The 19780-nt window shown below is 49.7% G+C and overlaps 10 non-coding genes across 10 annotated transcripts; all 10 read left to right on the top strand.

The window, feature by feature from the left end:
- The first annotated feature begins 2955 nt into the window (after positions 1-2955).
- TRNAR-ACG (transfer RNA arginine (anticodon ACG)) lies at positions 2956-3028 on the top strand. The gene has a single exon. It is a non-coding gene; the product is annotated as a tRNA-Arg (tRNA).
- A 1959-nt stretch (positions 3029-4987) lies between these two features.
- On the top strand, positions 4988-5060 carry TRNAR-ACG (transfer RNA arginine (anticodon ACG)). Its single transcript has one exon. It is a non-coding gene; the product is annotated as a tRNA-Arg (tRNA).
- Positions 5061-6195: 1135 nt separating this feature from the next.
- Positions 6196-6268, top strand: TRNAR-ACG (transfer RNA arginine (anticodon ACG)). Its single transcript has one exon. It is a non-coding gene; the product is annotated as a tRNA-Arg (tRNA).
- A 1327-nt stretch (positions 6269-7595) lies between these two features.
- TRNAR-ACG (transfer RNA arginine (anticodon ACG)) lies at positions 7596-7668 on the top strand. The gene has a single exon. It is a non-coding gene; the product is annotated as a tRNA-Arg (tRNA).
- Positions 7669-9627: 1959 nt separating this feature from the next.
- On the top strand, positions 9628-9700 carry TRNAR-ACG (transfer RNA arginine (anticodon ACG)). The gene has a single exon. It is a non-coding gene; the product is annotated as a tRNA-Arg (tRNA).
- Positions 9701-10835: 1135 nt separating this feature from the next.
- TRNAR-ACG (transfer RNA arginine (anticodon ACG)) lies at positions 10836-10908 on the top strand. The gene has a single exon. It is a non-coding gene; the product is annotated as a tRNA-Arg (tRNA).
- Positions 10909-15259: 4351 nt separating this feature from the next.
- On the top strand, positions 15260-15332 carry TRNAR-ACG (transfer RNA arginine (anticodon ACG)). The gene has a single exon. It is a non-coding gene; the product is annotated as a tRNA-Arg (tRNA).
- Positions 15333-16467: 1135 nt separating this feature from the next.
- TRNAC-ACA (transfer RNA cysteine (anticodon ACA)) lies at positions 16468-16541 on the top strand. Its single transcript has one exon. It is a non-coding gene; the product is annotated as a tRNA-Cys (tRNA).
- A 1871-nt stretch (positions 16542-18412) lies between these two features.
- Positions 18413-18485, top strand: TRNAR-ACG (transfer RNA arginine (anticodon ACG)). The gene has a single exon. It is a non-coding gene; the product is annotated as a tRNA-Arg (tRNA).
- A 1135-nt stretch (positions 18486-19620) lies between these two features.
- On the top strand, positions 19621-19693 carry TRNAC-ACA (transfer RNA cysteine (anticodon ACA)). The gene has a single exon. It is a non-coding gene; the product is annotated as a tRNA-Cys (tRNA).
- Positions 19694-19780: the final 87 nt, after the last annotated feature.

Raw genomic sequence — 19780 nt, 5'->3', positions numbered from 1 at the left:
AACGTCGACCAACGAAGACTGGCAGACCGTCAGTGAAAAGGCACGGTCATGTGAAGTCCAGCAGGGTTCAGAAAGATGTCGTAGGAGGTCAAGCAGGGTTCAGAAAGAGGTCAGAGGAGGTTCAGCAGGGTTCAGAAAGAGGTCATAGGAGATCCAGCAGGGTACAGAAAGAGGTCGCAGTAGGTCCAGCAGGGTTCAGAAAGAGGTCATGTGAAGTCCAGCAGGGTTCAGATAGAGGTCATGTGAAGTCCAGCAGGGTTCAGATAGAGGTCATGTGAAGTCCAGCAGGGTTCAGAAAGATGTCGTAGGAGGTCAATCAGGGTTCAGAAAGAGGTCAGAGGAGGTTCAGCAGGGTTCAGAAAGAGGTCATAGGAGGTCCAGCAGGGTACAGAAAGAGGTCATAGGAGGTCCAGCAGGGTACAGAAAGAGGTCGCAGTAGGTCCAGCAGGGTTCAGATATATGTCATGTGATGTCCAGCATGGTTCAGATAGAGGTCGTGTGAAGTCCAGCAGGGTTCAGAAAGATGTCGTAGGAGGTCAATCAGGGTTCAGAAAGAGGTCATAGGAGGTCCAGCAGGGTACAGAAAGAGGTCGCAGTAGGTCCAGCAGGGTTCAGAAAGAGGTCATGTGAAGTCCAGCAGGGTTCAGATAGAGGTCATGTGAAGTCCAGCAGGGTTCAGAAAGATGTCGTAGGAGGTCAATCAGGGTTCAGAAAGAGGTCAGAGGAGGTTCAGCAGGGTTCAGAAAGAGGTCATAGGAGGTCCAGCAGGGTACAGAAAGAGGTCATAGGAGGTCCAGCAGGGTACAGAAAGAGGTCGCAGTAGGTCCAGCAGGGTTCAGATATATGTCATGTGAAGTCCAGCATGGTTCAGATAGAGGTCGGGTGAAGTCCAGCAGGGTTCAGAAAGATGTCGTAGGAGGTCAAGCAGGGTTCAGAAAGAGGTCAGAGGAGGTTCAGCAGGGTTCAGAAAGAGGTCATAGGAGGTCCAGCAGGGTACAGAAAGAGGTCATAGGAGGTCCAGCAGGGTACAGAAAGAGGTCGCAGTAGGTCCAGCAGGGTTCAGAAAGAGGTCATGTGAAGTCCAGCAGGGTTCAGATAGAGGTCATGTGAAGTCCAGCAGGGTTCAGAAAGATGTCGTAGGAGGTCAATCAGGGTTCAGAAAGAGGTCAGAGGAGGTTCAGCAGGGTTCAGAAAGAGGTCATAGGAGGTCCAGCAGGGTACAGAAAGAGGTCGCAGTAGGTCCAGCAGGGTTCAGATATATGTCATGTGAAGTCCAGCATGGTTCAGATAGAGGTCGTGTGAAGTCCAGCAGGGTTCAGATAGAGGTCATGTGAAGTTCAGCAGGGTTCAGAAAGAGGTCATGTGAAGTCCAGCAGGGTTCAGAAAAGTTGGTGCATTCATTTGTGTTCAGCTGCAATTCCGAGTACTTGTCAGAGGCCTTTGTGCGCGTGGCTCAGGAACGTGCACGTCTGCGACAACCGGAGACCCCTTACGTTGATCACTCATTATTGCAGCACTAAAACATATCAGTAGGAGTGATAGGTAGTAGTCAAATGGGCCAGTGGCGCAATGGATAACGCGTCTGACTACGAATCAGAAGATTGTAGGTTCAACTCCTACCTGGCTCAAAACTGATTTTGACTTCACTTTTAGCAATATTTAATGAAGTCGCGTGGTCGCTTTGCTTCTTCAACATATTTTCCTGAAGTCGAATTCATTGGAGTGGTAGTCCACCCCTTGGTGACGATTGAGTAACCTTGGTCACCTCTTTAAAATACAGTCGCGACCATCGCGTCAAGGATTTGGCAACAGATTACGTCATCTTCCCGTTCCAAACCTGCTTTTTTAGTTCTACTTCCTTGAGGAACAGAGAAACCCAAGGTATCACCGCCATCGGAACGAGGGTCAAGCTGGGCTCAAGTCTTTCACGAACCTGCTGGCCAGGCCCAACGTTCAAATATGGTTGGAGGAGGAATTTGTCATTTGTTCCGGCTGCCTGCGAAAGCTCGCCCATGCTTCCTGAAGTACACTGGGATCTGCAACGTCGTCCAACGAAGACTGGCAGACCGTCAGTGAAAAGGCACGGTCATGTGAAGTCCAGCAGGGTTCAGAAAGATGTCGTAGGAGGTCAAGCAGGGTTCAGAAAGAGGTCAGAGGAGGTTCAGCAGGGTTCAGAAAGAGGTCATAGGAGGTCCAGCAGGGTACAGAAAGAGGTCGCAGTAGGTCCAGCAGGGTTCAGAAAGAGGTCATGTGAAGTCCAGCAGGGTTCAGATAGAGGTCATGTGAAGTCCAGCAGGGTTCAGATAGAGGTCATGTGAAGTCCAGCAGGGTTCAGAAAGATGTCGTAGGAGGTCAATCAGGGTTCAGAAAGAGATCAGAGGAGGTTCAGCAGGGTTCAGAAAGAGGTCATAGGAGGTCCAGCAGGGTACAGAAAGAGGTCATAGGAGGTCCAGCAGGGTACAGAAAGAGGTCGCAGTAGGTCCAGCAGGGTTCAGAAAGAGGTCATGTGAAGTCCAGCAGGGTTCAGAAAGATGTCGTAGGAGGTCAATCAGGGTTCAGAAAGAGGTCAGAGGAGGTTCAGCAGGGTTCAGAAAGAGGTCATAGGAGGTCCAGCAGGGTACAGAAAGAGGTCGCAGTAGGTCCAGCAGGGTTCAGATATATGTCATGTGAAGTCCAGCATGGTTCAGATAGAGGTCGTGTGAAGTCCAGCAGGGTTCAGATAGAGGTCATGTGAAGTTCAGCAGGGTTCAGAAAGAGGTCATGTGAAGTCCAGCAGGGTTCAGAAAAGTTGGTGCATTCATTTGTGTTCAGCTGCAATTCCGAGTACTTGTCAGAGGCCTTTGTGCGCGTGGCTCAGGAACGTGCACGTCTGCGACAACCGGAGACCCCTTACGTTGATCACTCATTATTGCAGCACTAAAACATATCAGTAGGAGTGATAGCTAGTAGTCACATGGGCCAGTGGCGCAATGGATAACGCGTCTGACTACGAATCAGAAGATTGTAGGTTCGACTCCTACCTGGCTCAAAACTGATTTTGACTTCACTTTTAGCAATATTTAATGAAGTCGCGTGGTCGCTTTGCTTCTTCAACATATTTTCCTGAAGTCGAATTCATTGGAGTGGTAGTCCACCCCTTGGTGTCGATTGAGTAACCTTGGTCACCTCTTTAAAATACAGTCGCGACCCTCGCGTCAAGGATTTGGCAACAGATTACGTCATCTTCCCGTTCCAAACCTGCTTTTTTAGTTCTACTTCCTTGAGGAACAGAGAAACCCAAGGTATCACCGCCATCGGAACGAGGGTCAAGCTGGGCTCAAGTCTTTCACGAACCTGCTGGCCAGGCCCAACGTTCAAATATGGTTGGAGGAGGAATTTGTCATTTGTTCCGGCTGCCTGCGAAAGCTCGCCCATGCTTCCTGAAGTACACTGGGATCTGCAACGTCGACCAACGAAGACTGGCAGACCGTCAGTGAAAAGGCACGGTCATGTGCAGTCCAGCAGGGTTCAGAAAGATGTCGTAGGAGGTCAAGCAGGGTTCAGAAAGAGGTCAGAGGAGGTTCAGCAGGGTTCAGAAAGATGTCGTAGGAGGTCAATCAGGGTTCAGAAAGAGGTCAGAGGAGGTTCAGCAGGGTTCAGAAAGAGGTCATAGGAGGTCCAGCAGGGTACAGAAAGAGGTCGCAGTAGGTCCAGCAGGGTTCAGATATATGTCATGTGAAGTCCAGCATGGTTCGGATAGAGGTCGTGTGAAGTCCAGCAGGGTTCAGAAAGAGGTCATGTCAAGTCCAGCAGGGTTCAGAAAAGTTGGTGCATTCATTTGTGTTCAGCTGCAATTCCGAGTACTTGTCAGAGGCCTTTGTGCGCGTGGCTCAGGAACGTGCACGTCTGCGACAACCGGAGACCCCTTACGTTGATCACTCATTATTGCAGCACTAAAACATATCAGTAGGAGTGATAGCTAGTCGTCACATGGGCCAGTGGCGCAATGGATAACGTGTCTGACTACGAATCAGAAGATTGTAGGTTCGGCTCCTACCTGGCTCAAAACTGATTTTGACTTCACTTTTAGCAATATTTAATGAAGTCGCGTGGTCGCTTTGCTTCTTCAACATATTTTCCTGAAGTCGAATTCATTGGAGTGGTAGTGCACCCCTTGGTGACGATTGAGTAACCTTGGTCACCTGTTTAAAATACAGTCGCGACCCTCGCGTCAAGGATTTGGCAACAGATTACGTCATCTTCCCGTTCCAAACCTGCTTTTTTAGTTCTACTTCCTTGAGGCACAGAGAAACCCAAGGTATCACCGCCATCGGAACGAGGGTCAAGCTGGGCTCAAGTCTTTCACGAACCTGCTGGCCAGGCCCAACGTTCAAATATGGTTGGAGGAGGAATTTGTCATTTGTTCCGGCTGCCTGCGAAAGCTCGCCCATGCTTCCTGAAGTACACTGGGATCTGCAACGTCGACCAACGAAGACTGGCAGACCGTCAGTGAAAAGGCACGGTCATGTGAAGTCCAGCAGGGTTCAGATAGAGGTCATGTGAAGTCCAGCAGGGTTCAGATAGAGGTCATGTGAAGTCCAGCAGGGTTCAGAAAGATGTCGTAGGAGGTCAATCAGGGTTCAGAAAGAGGTCAGAGGAGGTTCAGCAGGGTTCAGAAAGAGGTCATAGGAGGTCCAGCAGGGTACAGAAAGAGGTCGCAGTAGGTCCAGCAGGGTTCAGATATATGTCATGTGAAGTCCAGCATGGTTCAGATAGAGGTCGTGTGAAGTCCAGCAGGGTTCAGAAAGAGGTCATGTCAAGTCCAGCAGGGTTCAGAAAAGTTGGTGCATTCATTTGTGTTCAGCTGCAATTCCGAGTACTTGTCAGAGGCCTTTGTGCGCGTGGCTCAGGAACGTGCACGTCTGCGACAACCGGAGACCCCTTACGTTGATCACTCATTATTGCAGCACTAAAACATATCAGTAGGAGTGATAGCTAGTAGTCACATGGGCCAGTGGCGCAATGGATAACGCGTCTGACTACGAATCAGAAGATTGTAGGTTCGACTCCTACCTGGCTCAAAATTGATTTTGACTTCACCTTTAGCAATATTTAATGAAGTCGCATGGTCGCTTTGCTTCTTCAACATATTTTCCTGAAGTCGAATTCATTGGAATGGGAGTCCACCCCTTGGTGACGATTGAGTAACCTTGGTCACCTCTTTAAAATACAGTCGCGACGCTCGCGTCAAGGATTTGGCAACAGATTACGTCATCTTCCCGTTCCAAACCTGCTTTTTTAGTTCTACTTCCTTGAGGAACAGAGAAACCCAAGGTATCACCGCCATCGGAACGAGGGTCAAGCTGGGCTCAAGTCTTTCACGAACCTGCTGGCCAGGCCCAACGTTCAAATATGGTTGGAGGAGGAATTTGTCATTTGTTCCGGCTGCCTGCGAAAGCTCGCCCATGCTTCCTGAAGTACACTGGGATCTGCAACGTCGACCAACGAAGACTGGCAGACCGTCAGTGAAAAGGCACGGTCATGTGAAGTCCAGCAGGGTTCAGAAAGATGTCGTAGGAGGTCAAGCAGGGTTGAGAAAGAGGTCAGAGGAGGTTCAGCAGGGTTGAGAAAGAGGTCATAGGAAGTCCAGCAGGGTACAGAAAGAGGTCATAGGAGGTCCAGCAGGGTACAGAAAGAGGTCGCAGTAGGTCCAGCAGGGTTCAGAAAGAGGTCATGTGAAGTCCAGCAGGGTTCAGATAGAGGTCATGTGAAGTCCAGCAGGGTTCAGAAAGATGTCGTAGGAGGTCAATCAGGGTTCAGAAAGAGGTCAGAGGAGGTTCAGCAGGGTTCAGAAAGAGGTCATAGGAGGTCCAGCAGGGTACAGAAAGAGGTCGCAGTAGGTCCAGCAGGGTTCAGATATATGTCATGTGAAGTCCAGCATGGTTCAGATAGAGGTCGTGTGAAGTCCAGCAGGGTTCAGATAGAGGTCATGTGAAGTTCAGCAGGGTTCAGAAAGAGGTCATGTGAAGTCCAGCAGGGTTCAGAAAAGTTGGTGCATTCATTTGTGTTCAGCTGCAATTCCGAGCACTTGTCAGAGGCCTTTGTGCGCGTGGCTCAGGAACGTGCACGTCTGCGACAACCGGAGACCCCTTACGTTGATCACTCATTATTGCAGCACTAAAACATATCAGTAGGAGTGATAGCTAGTAGTCACATGGGCCAGTGGCGCAATGGATAACGCGTCTGACTACGAATCAGAAGATCGTAGGTTCGACTCCTACCTGGCTCAAAACTGATTTTGACTTCACTTTTAGCAATATTTAATGAAGTCGCGTGGTCGCTTTGCTTCTTCAACATATTTTCCTGAAGTCGAATTCATTGGAGTGGTAGTCCACCCCTTGGTGACGATCGAGTAACCTTGGTCACCTCTTTAAAATACAGTCGCGACCCTCGCGTCAAGGATTTGGCAACAGATTACGTCATCTTCCCGTTCCAAACCTGCTTTTTTAGTTCTACTTCCTTGAGGAACAGAGAAACCCAAGGTATCACCGCCATCGGAACGAGGGTCAAGCTGGGCTCAAGTCTTTCACGAACCTGCTGGCCAGGCCCAACGTTCAAATATGGTTGGAGGAGGAATTTGTCATTTGTTCCGGCTGCCTGCGAAAGCTCGCCCATGCTTCCTGAAGTACACTGGGATCTGCAACGTCGTCCAACGAAGACTGGCAGACCGTCAGTGAAAAGGCACGGTCATGTGAAGTCCAGCAGGGTTCAGAAAGATGTCGTAGGAGGTCAAGCAGGGTTCAGAAAGAGGTCAGAGGAGGTTCAGCAGGGTTCAGAAAGAGGTCATAGGAGGTCCAGCAGGGTACAGAAAGAGGTCGCAGTAGGTCCAGCAGGGTTCAGAAAGAGGTCATGTGAAGTCCAGCAGGGTTCAGATAGAGGTCATGTGAAGTCCAGCAGGGTTCAGATAGAGGTCATGTGAAGTCCAGCAGGGTTCAGAAAGATGTCGTAGGAGGTCAATCAGGGTTCAGAAAGAGATCAGAGGAGGTTCAGCAGGGTTCAGAAAGAGGTCATAGGAGGTCCAGCAGGGTACAGAAAGAGGTCATAGGAGGTCCAGCAGGGTACAGAAAGAGGTCGCAGTAGGTCCAGCAGGGTTCAGAAAGAGGTCATGTGAAGTCCAGCAGGGTTCAGAAAGATGTCGTAGGAGGTCAATCAGGGTTCAGAAAGAGGTCAGAGGAGGTTCAGCAGGGTTCAGAAAGAGGTCATAGGAGGTCCAGCAGGGTACAGAAAGAGGTCGCAGTAGGTCCAGCAGGGTTCAGATATATGTCATGTGAAGTCCAGCATGGTTCAGATAGAGGTCGTGTGAAGTCCAGCAGGGTTCAGATAGAGGTCATGTGAAGTTCAGCAGGGTTCAGAAAGAGGTCATGTGAAGTCCAGCAGGGTTCAGAAAAGTTGGTGCATTCATTTGTGTTCAGCTGCAATTCCGAGTACTTGTCAGAGGCCTTTGTGCGCGTGGCTCAGGAACGTGCACGTCTGCGACAACCGGAGACCCCTTACGTTGATCACTCATTATTGCAGCACTAAAACATATCAGTAGGAGTGATAGCTAGTAGTCACATGGGCCAGTGGCGCAATGGATAACGCGTCTGACTACGAATCAGAAGATTGTAGGTTCGACTCCTACCTGGCTCAAAACTGATTTTGACTTCACTTTTAGCAATATTTAATGAAGTCGCGTGGTCGCTTTGCTTCTTCAACATATTTTCCTGAAGTCGAATTCATTGGAGTGGTAGTCCACCCCTTGGTGTCGATTGAGTAACCTTGGTCACCTCTTTAAAATACAGTCGCGACCCTCGCGTCAAGGATTTGGCAACAGATTACGTCATCTTCCCGTTCCAAACCTGCTTTTTTAGTTCTACTTCCTTGAGGAACAGAGAAACCCAAGGTATCACCGCCATCGGAACGAGGGTCAAGCTGGGCTCAAGTCTTTCACGAACCTGCTGGCCAGGCCCAACGTTCAAATATGGTTGGAGGAGGAATTTGTCATTTGTTCCGGCTGCCTGCGAAAGCTCGCCCATGCTTCCTGAAGTACACTGGGATCTGCAACGTCGACCAACGAAGACTGGCAGACCGTCAGTGAAAAGGCACGGTCATGTGCAGTCCAGCAGGGTTCAGAAAGATGTCGTAGGAGGTCAAGCAGGGTTCAGAAAGAGGTCAGAGGAGGTTCAGCAGGGTTCAGAAAGATGTCGTAGGAGGTCAATCAGGGTTCAGAAAGAGGTCAGAGGAGGTTCAGCAGGGTTCAGAAAGAGGTCATAGGAGGTCCAGCAGGGTACAGAAAGAGGTCGCAGTAGGTCCAGCAGGGTTCAGATATATGTCATGTGAAGTCCAGCATGGTTCAGATAGAGGTCGTGTGAAGTCCAGCAGGGTTCAGAAAGAGGTCATGTCAAGTCCAGCAGGGTTCAGAAAAGTTGGTGCATTCATTTGTGTTCAGCTGCAATTCCGAGTACTTGTCAGAGGCCTTTGTGCGCGTGGCTCAGGAACGTGCACGTCTGCGACAACCGGAGACCCCTTACGTTGATCACTCATTATTGCAGCACTAAAACATATCAGTAGGAGTGATAGCTAGTCGTCACATGGGCCAGTGGCGCAATGGATAACGTGTCTGACTACGAATCAGAAGATTGTAGGTTCGGCTCCTACCTGGCTCAAAACTGATTTTGACTTCACTTTTAGCAATATTTAATGAAGTCGCGTGGTCGCTTTGCTTCTTCAACATATTTTCCTGAAGTCGAATTCATTGGAGTGGTAGTGCACCCCTTGGTGACGATTGAGTAACCTTGGTCACCTGTTTAAAATACAGTCGCGACCCTCGCGTCAAGGATTTGGCAACAGATTACGTCATCTTCCCGTTCCAAACCTGCTTTTTTAGTTCTACTTCCTTGAGGCACAGAGAAACCCAAGGTATCACCGCCATCGGAACGAGGGTCAAGCTGGGCTCAAGTCTTTCACGAACCTGCTGGCCAGGCCCAACGTTCAAATATGGTTGGAGGAGGAATTTGTCATTTGTTCCGGCTGCCTGCGAAAGCTCGCCCATGCTTCCTGAAGTACACTGGGATCTGCAACGTCGACCAACGAAGACTGGCAGACCGTCAGTGAAAAGGCACGGTCATGTGAAGTCCAGCAGGGTTCAGATAGAGGTCATGTGAAGTCCAGCAGGGTTCAGATAGAGGTCATGTGAAGTCCAGCAGGGTTCAGAAAGATGTCGTAGGAGGTCAATCAGGGTTCAGAAAGAGGTCAGAGGAGGTTCAGCAGGGTTCAGAAAGAGGTCATAGGAGGTCCAGCAGGGTACAGAAAGAGGTCGCAGTAGGTCCAGCAGGGTTCAGATATATGTCATGTGAAGTCCAGCATGGTTCAGATAGAGGTCGTGTGAAGTCCAGCAGGGTTCAGAAAGAGGTCATGTCAAGTCCAGCAGGGTTCAGAAAAGTTGGTGCATTCATTTGTGTTCAGCTGCAATTCCGAGTACTTGTCAGAGGCCTTTGTGCGCGTGGCTCAGGAACGTGCACGTCTGCGACAACCGGAGACCCCTTACGTTGATCACTCATTATTGCAGCACTAAAACATATCAGTAGGAGTGATAGCTAGTAGTCACATGGGCCAGTGGCGCAATGGATAACGCGTCTGACTACGAATCAGAAGATTGTAGGTTCGACTCCTACCTGGCTCAAAATTGATTTTGACTTCACCTTTAGCAATATTTAATGAAGTCGCATGGTCGCTTTGCTTCTTCAACATATTTTCCTGAAGTCGAATTCATTGGAATGGGAGTCCACCCCTTGGTGACGATTGAGTAACCTTGGTCACCTCTTTAAAATACAGTCGCGACGCTCGCGTCAAGGATTTGGCAACAGATTACGTCATCTTCCCGTTCCAAACCTGCTTTTTTAGTTCTACTTCCTTGAGGAACAGAGAAACCCAAGGTATCACCGCCATCGGAACGAGGGTCAAGCTGGGCTCAAGTCTTTCACGAACCTGCTGGCCAGGCCCAACGTTCAAATATGGTTGGAGGAGGAATTTGTCATTTGTTCCGGCTGCCTGCGAAAGCTCGCCCATGCTTCCTGAAGTACACTGGGATCTGCAACGTCGACCAACGAAGACTGGCAGACCGTCAGTGAAAAGGCACGGTCATGTGAAGTCCAGCAGGGTTCAGAAAGATGTCGTAGGAGGTCAAGCAGGGTTGAGAAAGAGGTCAGAGGAGGTTCAGCAGGGTTGAGAAAGAGGTCATAGGAAGTCCAGCAGGGTACAGAAAGAGGTCATAGGAGGTCCAGCAGGGTACAGAAAGAGGTCGCAGTAGGTCCAGCAGGGTTCAGAAAGAGGTCATGTGAAGTCCAGCAGGGTTCAGATAGAGGTCATGTGAAGTCCAGCAGGGTTCAGAAAGATGTCGTAGGAGGTCAATCAGGGTTCAGAAAGAGGTCAGAGGAGGTTCAGCAGGGTTCAGAAAGAGGTCATAGGAGGTCCAGCAGGGTACAGAAAGAGGTCGCAGTAGGTCCAGCAGGGTTCAGATATATGTCATGTGAAGTCCAGCATGGTTCAGATAGAGGTCGTGTGAAGTCCAGCAGGGTTCAGATAGAGGTCATGTGAAGTTCAGCAGGGTTCAGAAAGAGGTCATGTGAAGTCCAGCAGGGTTCAGAAAAGTTGGTGCATTCATTTGTGTTCAGCTGCAATTCCGAGCACTTGTCAGAGGCCTTTGTGCGCGTGGCTCAGGAACGTGCACGTCTGCGACAACCGGAGACCCCTTACGTTGATCACTCATTATTGCAGCACTAAAACATATCAGTAGGAGTGATAGCTAGTAGTCACATGGGCCAGTGGCGCAATGGATAACGCGTCTGACTACGAATCAGAAGATCGTAGGTTCGACTCCTACCTGGCTCAAAACTGATTTTGACTTCACTTTTAGCAATATTTAATGAAGTCGCGTGGTCGCTTTGCTTCTTCAACATATTTTCCTGAAGTCGAATTCATTGGAGTGGTAGTCCACCCCTTGGTGACGATCGAGTAACCTTGGTCACCTCTTTAAAATACAGTCGCGACCCTCGCGTCAAGGATTTGGCAACAGATTACGTCATCTTCCCGTTCCAAACCTGCTTTTTTAGTTCTACTTCCTTGAGGAACAGAGAAACCCAAGGTATCACCGCCATCGGAACGAGGGTCAAGCTGGGCTCAAGTCTTTCACGAACCTGCTGGCCAGGCCCAACGTTCAAATATGGTTGGAGGAGGAATTTGTCATTTGTTCCGGCTGCCTGCGAAAGCTCGCCCATGCTTCCTGAAGTACACTGGGATCTGCAACGTCGACCAACGAAGACTGGCAGACCGTCAGTGAAAAGGCACGGTCATGTGAAGTCCAGCAGGGTTCAGAAAGATGTCGTAGGAGGTCAAGCAGGGTTGAGAAAGAGGTCAGAGGAGGTTCAGCAGGGTTGAGAAAGAGGTCATAGGAAGTCCAGCAGGGTACAGAAAGAGGTCATAGGAGGTCCAGCAGGGTACAGAAAGAGGTCGCAGTAGGTCCAGCAGGGTTCAGAAAGAGGTCATGTGAAGTCCAGCAGGGTTCAGATAGAGGTCATGTGAAGTCCAGCAGGGTTCAGAAAGATGTCGTAGGAGGTCAATCAGGGTTCAGAAAGAGGTCAGAGGAGGTTCAGCAGGGTTCAGAAAGAGGTCATAGGAGGTCCAGCAGGGTACAGAAAGAGGTCGCAGTAGGTCCAGCAGGGTTCAGATATATGTCATGTGAAGTCCAGCATGGTTCAGATAGAGGTCGTGTGAAGTCCAGCAGGGTTCAGATAGAGGTCATGTGAAGTTCAGCAGGGTTCAGAAAGAGGTCATGTGAAGTCCAGCAGGGTTCAGAAAAGTTGGTGCATTCATTTGTGTTCAGCTGCAATTCCGAGTACTTGTCAGAGGCCTTTGTGCGCGTGGCTCAGGAACGTGCACGTCTGCGACAACCGGAGACCCCTTACGTTGATCACTCATTATTGCAGCACTAAAACATATCAGTAGGAGTGATAGCTAGTAGTCACATGGGCCAGTGGCGCAATGGATAACGCGTCTGACGACGAATCAGAAGATTGTAGGTTCGACTCCTACCTGGCTCAAAACTGATTTTGACTTCACTTTTAGCAATATTTAATGAAGTCGCGTGGTCGCTTTGCTTCTTCAACATATTTTCCTGAAGTCGAATTCATTGGAGTGGTAGTCCACCCCTTGGTGTCGATTGAGTAACCTTGGTCACCTCTTTAAAATACAGTCGCGACCCTCACGTCAAGGATTTGGCAACAGATTACGTCATCTTCCCGTTCCAAACCTGCTTTTTTAGTTCTACTTCCTTGAGGAACAGAGAAACCCAAGGTATCACCGCCATCGGAACGAGGGTCAAGCTGGGCTCAAGTCTTTCACGAACCTGCTGGCCAGGCCCAACGTTCAAATATGGTTGGAGGAGGAATTTGTCATTTGTTCCGGCTGCCTGCGAAAGCTCGCCCATGCTTCCTGAAGTACACTGGGATCTGCAACGTCGACCAACGAAGACTGGCAGACCGTCAGTGAAAAGGCACGGTCATGTGCAGTCCAGCAGGGTTCAGAAAGATGTCGTAGGAGGTCAAGCAGGGTTCAGAAAGAGGTCAGAGGAGGTTCAGCAGGGTTCAGAAAGAGGTCATAGGAGGTCCAGCAGGGTACAGAAAGAGGTCGCAGTAGGTCCAGCAGGGTTCAGAAAGAGGTCATGTGAAGTCCAGCAGGGTTCAGATAGAGGTCATGTGAAGTCCAGCAGGGTTCAGATAGAGGTCATGTGAAGTCCAGCAGGGTTCAGAAAGATGTCGTAGGAGGTCAATCAGGGTTCAGAAATAGGTCAGAGGAGGTTCAGCAGGGTTCAGAAAGAGGTCATAGGAGGTCCAGCAGGGTACAGAAAGAGGTCGCAGTAGGTCCAGCAGGGTTCAGATATATGTCATGTGATGTACAGCATGGTTCAGATAGAGGTCGTGTGAAGTCCAGCAGGGTTCAGAAAGATGTCGTAGGAGGTCAATCAGGGTTCAGAAAGAGGTCATAGGAGGTCCAGCAGGGTACAGAAAGAGGTCGCAGTAGGTCCAGCAGGGTTCAGAAAGAGGTCATGTGAAGTCCAGCAGGGTTCAGATAGAGGTCATGTGAAGTCCAGCAGGGTTCAGAAAGATGTCGTAGGAGGTCAATCAGGGTTCAGAAAGAGGTCAGAGGAGGTTCAGCAGGGTTCAGAAAGAGGTCATAGGAGGTCCAGCAGGGTACAGAAAGAGGTCATAGGAGGTCCAGCAGGGTACAGAAAGAGGTCGCAGTAGGTCCAGCAGGGTTCAGATATATGTCATGTGAAGTCCAGCATGGTTCAGATAGAGGTCGTGTGAAGTCCAGCAGGGTTCAGAAAGATGTCGTAGGAGGTCAAGCAGGGTTCAGAAAGAGGTCAGAGGAGGTTCAGCAGGGTTCAGAAAGAGGTCATAGGAGGTCCAGCAGGGTACAGAAAGAGGTCATAGGAGGTCCAGCAGGGTACAGAAAGAGGTCGCAGTAGGTCCAGCAGGGTTCAGAAAGAGGTCATGTGAAGTCCAGCAGGGTTCAGATAGAGGTCATGTGAAGTCCAGCAGGGTTCAGAAAGATGTCGTAGGAGGTCAATCAGGGTTCAGAAAGAGGTCAGAGGAGGTTCAGCAGGGTTCAGAAAGAGGTCATAGGAGGTCCAGCAGGGTACAGAAAGAGGTCGCAGTAGGTCCAGCAGGGTTCAGATATATGTCATGTGAAGTCCAGCATGGTTCAGATAGAGGTCGTGTGAAGTCCAGCAGGGTTCAGATAGAGGTCATGTGAAGTTCAGCAGGGTTCAGAAAGAGGTCATGTGAAGTCCAGCAGGGTTCAGAAAAGTTGGTGCATTCATTTGTGTTCAGCTGCAATTCCGAGTACTTGTCAGAGGCCTTTGTGCGCGTGGCTCAGGAACGTGCACGTCTGCGACAACCGGAGACCCCTAACGTTGATCACTCATTATTGCAGCACTAAAACATATCAGTAGGAGTGATAGGTAGTAGTCAAATGGGCCAGTTGCGCAATGGATAACGCGTCTGACTACGAATCAGAAGATTGTAGGTTCGACTCCTACCTGGCTCAAAACTGATTTTGACTTCACTTTTAGCAATATTTAATGAAGTCGCGTGGTCGCTTTGCTTCTTCAACATATTTTCCTGAAGTCGAATTCATTGGAGTGGTAGTCCACCCCTTGGTGACGATTGAGTAACCTTGGTCACCTCTTTAAAATACAGTCGCGACCATCGCGTCAAGGATTTGGCAACAGATTACGTCATCTTCCCGTTCCAAACCTGCTTTTTTAGTTCTACTTCCTTGAGGAACAGAGAAACCCAAGGTATCACCGCCATCGGAACGAGGGTCAAGCTGGGCTCAAGTCTTTCACGAACCTGCTGGCCAGGCCCAACGTTCAAATATGGTTGGAGGAGGAATTTGTCATTTGTTCCGGCTGCCTGCGAAAGCTCGCCCATGCTTCCTGAAGTACACTGGGATCTGCAACGTCGTCCAACGAAGACTGGCAGACCGTCAGTGAAAAGGCACGGTCATGTGAAGTCCAGCAGGGTTCAGAAAGATGTCGTAGGAGGTCAAGCAGGGTTCAGAAAGAGGTCAGAGGAGGTTCAGCAGGGTTCAGAAAGAGGTCATAGGAGGTCCAGCAGGGTACAGAAAGAGGTCGCAGTAGGTCCAGCAGGGTTCAGAAAGAGGTCATGTGAAGTCCAGCAGGGTTCAGATAGAGGTCATGTGAAGTCCAGCAGGGTTCAGATAGAGGTCATGTGAAGTCCAGCAGGGTTCAGAAAGATGTCGTAGGAGGTCAATCAGGGTTCAGAAATAGGTCAGAGGAGGTTCAGCAGGGTTCAGAAAGAGGTCATAGGAGGTCCAGCAGGGTACAGAAAGAGGTCGCAGTAGGTCCAGCAGGGTTCAGAAAGAGGTCATGTGAAGTCCAGCAGGGTTCAGATAGAGGTCATGTGAAGTCCAGCAGGGTTCAGAAAGGAGTCATGTGAAGTCCAGCAGGGTTCAGATATATGTCATGTGAAGTCCAGCAGGGTTCAGAAAAGTTGGTGCATTCATTTGTGTTCAGCTGCAATTCCGAGTACTTGTCAGAGGCCTTTGTGCGCGTGGCTCAGGAACGTGCACGTCTGCGACAACCGGAGACCCCTTACGTTGATCACTCATTATTGCAGCACTAAAACATATCAGTAGGAGTGATAGCTAGTAGTCACATGGGCCAGTGGCGCAATGGATAACGCGTCTGACTACGAATCAGAAGATTGTAGGTTCGACTCCTACCTGGCTCAAAACTGATTTTGACTTCACTTTTAGCAATATTTAATGAAGTCGCGTGGTCGCTTTGCTTCTTCAACATATTTTCCTGAAGTAGAATTCATTGGAGTGGTAGTCCACCCCTTGGTGACGATCGAGTAACCTTGGTCACCTCTTTAAAATACAGTCGCGACCCTCGCGTCAAGGATTTGGCAACAGATTACGTCATCTTCCCGTTCCAAACCTGCTTTTTTAGTTCTACTTCCTTGAGGAACAGAGAAACCCAAGGTATCACCGCCATCGGAACGAGGGTCAAGCTGGGCTCATGTCTTTCACGAACCTGCTGGCCAGGCCCAACGTTCAAATATGGTTGGAGGAGGAATTTGTCATTTGTTCCGGCTGCCTGCGAAAGCTCGCCCATGCTTCCTGAAGTACACTGGGATCTGCAACGTCGACCAACGAAGACTGGCAGACCGTCAGTGAAAAGGCACGGTCATGTGAAGTCCAGCAGGGTTCAGAAAGATGTCGTAGGAGGTCAAGCAGGGTTGAGAAAGAGGTCAGAGGAGGTTCAGCAGGGTTGAGAAAGAGGTCATAGGAAGTCCAGCAAGGTACAGAAAGAGGTCATAGGAGGTCCAGCAGGGTACAGAAAGAGGTCGCAGTAGGTCCAGCAGGGTTCAGAAAGAGGTCATGTGAAGTCCAGCAGGGTTCAGATAGAGGTCATGTGAAGTCCAGCAGGGTTCAGAAAGATGTCGTAGGAGGTCAATCAGGGTTCAGAAAGAGGTCAGAGGAGGTTCAGCAGGGTTCAGAAAGAGGTCATAGGAGGTCCAGCAGGGTACAGAAAGAGGTCGCAGTAGGTCCAGCAGGGTTCAGATATATGTCATGTGAAGTCCAGCATGGTTCAGATAGAGGTCGTGTGAAGTCCAGCAGGGTTCAGATAGAGGTCATGTGAAGTTCAGCAGGGTTCAGAAAGAGGTCATGTGAAGTCCAGCAGGGTTCAGAAAAGTTGGTGCATTCATTTGTGTTCAGCTGCAATTCCGAGTACTTGTCAGAGGCCTTTGTGCGCGTGGCTCAGGAACGTGCACGTCTGCGACAACCGGAGACCCCTTACGTTGATCACTCATTATTGCAGCACTAAAACATATCAGTAGGAGTGATAGCTAGTAGTCACCTGGGCCAGTGGCGCAATGGATAACGCGTCTGACTACAGAATCAGAAGATTGTAGGTTCGACTCCTACCTGGCTCAAAACTGATTTTGACTTCACTTTTAGCAATATTTAATGAAGTCGCGTGGTCGCTTTGCTTCTTCAACATATTTTCCTGAAGTCGAATTCATTGGAGTGGTAGTCCACCCCTTGGTGTCGATTGAGTAACCTTGGTCACCTCTTTAAAATACAGTCGCGACCCTCGCGTCAAGGATTTGGCAACAGATTACGTCATCTTCCCGTTCCAAACCTGCTTTTTTAGTTCTACTTCCTTGAGGAACAGAGAAACCCAAGGTATCACCGCCATCGGAACGAGGGTCAAGCTGGGCTCAAGTCTTTCACGAACCTGCTGGCCAGGCCCAACGTTCAAATATGGTTGGAGGAGGAATTTGTCATTTGTTCCGGCTGCCTGCGAAAGCTCGCCCATGCTTCCTGAAGTACACTGGGATCTGCAACGTCGACCAACGAAGACTGGCAGACCGTCAGTGAAAAGGCACGGTCATGTGCAGTCCAGCAGGGTTCAGAAAGATGTCGTAGGAGGTCAAGCAGGGTTCAGAAAGAGGTCAGAGGAGGTTCAGCGGGGTTCAGAAAGAGGTCATAGGAGGTCCAGCAGGGTACAGAAAGAGGTCGCAGTAGGTCCAGCAGGGTTCAGAAAGAGGTCATGTGAAGTCCAGCAGGGTTCAGATAGAGGTCATGTGAAGTCCAGCAGGGTTCAGATAGAGGTCATGTGAAGTCCAGCAGGGTTCAGAAAGATGTCGTAGGAGGTCAATCAGGGTTCAGAAATAGGTCAGAGGAGGTTCAGCAGGGTTCAGAAAGAGGTCATAGGAGGTCCAGCAGGGTACAGAAAGAGGTCGCAGTAGGTCCAGCAGGGTTCAGATATATGTAATGTGATGTCCAGCATGGTTCAGATAGAGGTCGTGTGAAGTCCAGCAGGGTTCAGAAAGATGTCGTAGGAGGTCAATCAGGGTTCAGAAAGAGGTCATAGGAGGTCCAGCAGGGTACAGAAAGAGGTCGCAGTAGGTCCAGCAGGGTTCAGAAAGAGGTCATGTGAAGTCCAGCAGGGTTCAGATAGAGGTCATGTGAAGTCCAGCAGGGTTCAGAAAGATGTCGTAGGAGGTCAATCAGGGTTCAGAAAGAGGTCAGAGGAGGTTCAGCAGGGTTCAGAAAGAGGTCATAGGAGGTCCAGCAGGGTACAGAAAGAGGTCATAGGAGGTCCAGCAGGGTACAGAAAGAGGTCGCAGTAGGTCCAGCAGGGTTCAGATATATGTCATGTGAAGTCCAGCATGGTTCAGATAGAGGTCGTGTGAAGTCCAGCAGGGTTCAGAAAGATGTCGTAGGAGGTCAAGCAGGGTTCAGAAAGAGGTCAGAGGAGGTTCAGCAGGGTTCAGAAAGAGGTCATAGGAGGTCCAGCAGGGTACAGAAAGAGGTCATAGGAGGTCCAGCAGGGTACAGAAAGAGGTCGCAGTAGGTCCAGCAGGGTTCAGAAAGAGGTCATGTGAAGTCCAGCAGGGTTCAGATAGAGGTCATGTGAAGTCCAGCAGGGTTCAGAAAGATGTCGTAGGAGGTCAATCAGGGTTCAGAAAGAGGTCAGAGGAGGTTCAGCAGGGTTCAGAAAGAGGTCATAGGAGGTCCAGCATGGTTCAGATAGAGGTCGTGTGAAGTCCAGCAGGGTTCAGATAGAGGTCATGTGAAGTTCAGCAGGGTTCAGAAAGAGGTCATGTGAAGTCCAGCAGGGTTCAGAAAAGTTGGTGCATTCATTTGTGTTCAGCTGCAATTCCGAGTACTTGTCAGAGGCCTTTGTGCGCGTGGCTCAGGAACGTGCACGTCTGCGACAACCGGAGACCCCTAACGTTGATCACTCATTATTGCAGCACTAAAACATATCAGTAGGAGTGATAGGTAGTAGTCAAATGGGCCAGTGGCGCAATGGATAACGCGTCTGACTACGAATCAGAAGATTGTAGGTTCGACTCCTACCTGGCTCAAAACTGATTTTGACTTCACTTTTAGCAATATTTAATGAAGTGGCGTGGTCGCTTTGCTTCTTCAACATATTTTCCTGAAGTCGAATTCATTGGAGTGGTAGTCCACCCCTTGGTGACGATTGAGTAACCTTGGTCACCTCTTTAAAATACAGTCGCGACCATCGCGTCAAGGATTTGGCAACAAATTACGTCATCTTCCCGTTCCAAACCTGCTTTTTTAGTTCTACTTCCTTGAGGAACAGAGAAACCCAAGGTATCACCGCCATCGGAACGAGGGTCAAGCTGGGCTCAAGTCTTTCACGAACCTGCTGGCCAGGCCCAACGTTCAAATATGGTTGGAGGAGGAATTTGTCATTTGTTCCGGCTGCCTGCGAAAGCTCGCCCATGCTTCCTGAAGTACACTGGGATCTGCAACGTCGTCCAACGAAGACTGGCAGACCGTCAGTGAAAAGGCACGGTCATGTGAAGTCCAGCAGGGTTCAGAAAGATGTCGTAGGAGGTCAAGCAGGGTTCAGAAAGAGGTCAGAGGAGGTTCAGCAGGGTTCAGAAAGAGGTCATAGGAGGTCCAGCAGGGTACAGAAAGAGGTCGCAGTAGGTCCAGCAGGGTTCAGAAAGAGGTCATGTGAAGTCCAGCAGGGTTCAGATAGAGGTCATGTGAAGTCCAGCAGGGTTCAGATAGAGGTCATGTGAAGTCCAGCAGGGTTCAGAAAGATGTCGTAGGAGGTCAATCAGGGTTCAGAAAGAGGTCAGAGGAGGTTCAGCATGGTTCAGAAAGAGGTCATAGAAGGTCCAGCAGGGTACAGAAAGAGGTCGCAGTAGGTCCAGCAGGGTTCAGAAAGAGGTCATGTGAAGTCCAGCAGGGTTCAGATAGAGGTCATGTGAAGTCCAGCAGGGTTCAGAAAGGAGTCATGTGAAGCCCAGCAGGGTTCAGATATATGTCATGTGAAGTCCAGCAGGGTTCAGAAAAGTTGGTGCATTCATTTGTGTTCAGCTGCAATTCCGAGTACTTGTCAGAGGCCTTTGTGCGCGTGGCTCAGGAACGTGCACGTCTGCGACAACCGGAGACCCCTTACGTTGATCACTCATTATTGCAGCACTAAAACATATCAGTAGGAGTGATAGCTAGTAGTCACATGGGCCAGTGGCGCGATGGATAACGCGTCTGACTACAAATCAGAAGATTGTAGGTTCGACTCCTACCTGGCTCAAAACTGATTTTGACTTCACTTTTAGCAATATTTAATGAAGTCGCGTGGTCGCTTTGCTTCTTCAACATATTTTCCTGAAGTCGAATT

Source organism: Myxine glutinosa, chromosome 9, assembly GCF_964187855.1.
Source record: "Myxine glutinosa chromosome 9, kmMyxGlut1.1, whole genome shotgun sequence".
In the NCBI taxonomy this organism is placed as follows: domain Eukaryota; kingdom Metazoa; phylum Chordata; class Myxini; order Myxiniformes; family Myxinidae; genus Myxine; species Myxine glutinosa.
Note: the sequence above shows the minus strand (reverse complement) of the source record. Positions and strands in the feature narration are given on the sequence as shown.